This window comes from Physeter macrocephalus, chromosome 2 (assembly GCF_002837175.3).
Source record: "Physeter macrocephalus isolate SW-GA chromosome 2, ASM283717v5, whole genome shotgun sequence".
NCBI lineage: Eukaryota > Metazoa > Chordata > Mammalia > Artiodactyla > Physeteridae > Physeter > Physeter macrocephalus.
Window position 1 is genome coordinate 8,229,651 of NC_041215.1, and position 378 is coordinate 8,230,028.

Genomic DNA, 378 nt, shown 5'->3' on the forward strand with positions numbered 1-378 from the left:
GTTGACCATAGGTGCGTGGGTTTATCTCTGGGCTTTCTATCTTGTTCCATTGATCTGTGTTTCTGTTTTTGTGCCAGTACCATATTTTCTTGATTACTGTAGCTTTGTAGTATAGTCTGAAGGCAGGGAGTCTGATTCTTCCAGCTCCGTTTTTTTCCCTCAAGACTGCTTTCGCTATTCAGAGTCTTTTGTGTCTCCATACAAATTTTAAGCTTTTTTGTTCTACTCCCATAAAATATGCCATTGGTAATTTGATAGGGATTGCATTGAATCTGTAGATTGCTTTGGGTAGTATAGTCATTTTCACAATATTGATTCTTCCAATCCAAGAACATGGTGTATCTCTCCATCTGTTGGTATCATCTTTAATTTCTTTCA